Source organism: Mastomys coucha, unplaced genomic scaffold, assembly GCF_008632895.1.
Source record: "Mastomys coucha isolate ucsf_1 unplaced genomic scaffold, UCSF_Mcou_1 pScaffold22, whole genome shotgun sequence".
Taxonomy (NCBI): domain Eukaryota; kingdom Metazoa; phylum Chordata; class Mammalia; order Rodentia; family Muridae; genus Mastomys; species Mastomys coucha.
In genome coordinates, this window is record NW_022196905.1 from 133,912,023 (window position 1) to 133,913,904 (window position 1,882).

Here is a 1,882-nt window from a genome sequence, read left to right on the forward strand (position 1 = left end):
GATGGCTCCTGGATCTCTGGAGATGGCTTGGGTCCACAGGGTGGTGTCACTGCTCCACACTCTGAGCCTTGAGATGATTCCTTTGGAGATGCTGGGTCCCACTGGATCTGGTGGTGGTTGGGGGACAAGGCAGGGCATATGTGTGTCAACAGTGTCCTCTTTGGTTGTGTGAAAGTTGAGGCCCAGGAGGTGGATGGGCTTGCTGTACAAACAGGAGGACTTCAGTTCAAATCCCAGCATGCCAGTAAAAAGCCAGGAGTGGTCTCTGGTGTGACCAACCCCAGCACTGTGAGGGCAGAGACAGAAGGGCCACTAGGGCTTGCCAGCTGACAGCTAAGCTTGCTTCCGTGAGAGGCTTTATCACAAGGAAATAAGGTGAATGACAGAGACCCTTGGTGGCCTCCTCTGTCCTCTTTGTGTATGCACCTGCACACGTGTACCACATGCACACCACACATATGCACCACACCTAGGACCTGCAGACATACCTCCACCTTACACACACACATACATCACAATCACATACACAGAAACAGAATACATATATGTACACACATATAAGAAGTAAAGGTTGAAGCCCAAAGTCTCAAAATCTCACAGTTAGTAAGGTCTCACTCAGGGTGAGTGTGTGTGTGTGGGGGGCGCATTGCATCATCGATGGGAGCTCCCATAAGTAGCAGGGCACAGCTTTGCATGGTCTATGGCCCCTCTAATCTCTCCCAAATACGAAAGGGGTGGAAGGTGCTCTCTCCCACTCTATGTCCAGGTGACCAAGCTGAGGACTCATGACTAAACACTGCTTCTAGGCCATGAGGCAAGGGAATGTCCCCAACCCACGGCTTGCAGGGAGCCCTACCTTCACCATACACTCCTCACTCTGACATCCTGCAGGTTCTAGGGTTATCCATCCTAGTTGGGAACAGTTGTTATGGGGGAAATCAGCCCAACACTTGCCTGGGACTACTGGGACACTTGGCACGGATCCTGGGTCTGGATCCTGGCTGCTCCCTGACTTGCACGGGAGTTCTCTCCTCTCTGGGCCTCAGCTCCTGACACGGAGTTAGAAGACTGCTAGCAGACCAGGCCTGCAGGGGCACTGCTGGTGTCTGCTCAGCACTGGGGACTCATGGTGGCCATTCCTACTTCTATGATTCCCTCCCTGCTCTGCATGCCCAGGGCAGGGGCTGGGGGGGAGGACAGTCGAGTACCCACAATGGGGTATCTAACCATCTATACAAAATGCTCTCGGTATGTAGAATTGGGGTGCTGTTCTCTGAGCCCCCAACGCTTCCCATCCATTTCTATATCATCCCTTCAGACCTTTGGCTCATTTAAAACATTAGGTCAAGCGTTTGCTTGGTTGGATTTGAGACAGGGTGTCAGATGTCCGGGTTGGCCTCAGCTTCCCTGTGTAGCCGGACTTGACCTTGAATTTCTGATCCTTCTCCCCCCACCTCCTGAGTGCTGGCATTCTGGGTGTGCCTCACCATGCCAGGTGGAGGAGATGCTGGTGACCAAACCCAGGGTCTTGTGCATGCCAGATAAAGACTCCACAAGCCGAGCCACATCCCAAGCCCTAGCATTACAGTTTCAGCGCCTTGGAGGCTTTGTCTCTTCCCAGGCACACACGGGACCTACTGAACCAGTGGACTGGGGCCCCATAGGAGCTGGCCACTCTCAGCTCTGCAAAGTGGCCCATTCAGAAGAAGCCTTACCTAAAATAAACTCTCTCTATACATCCCAGAGTGATGGAGGGTTTCTAGGTGATCTTCAAGTTTGCCCTTGACCCATAATGCTCCTCTCACATTAATTCTCCTCCTCCTTGTCCTCCTTCACCACCACCACCAACACCACCATCACCATCACCACCACCACCACCACC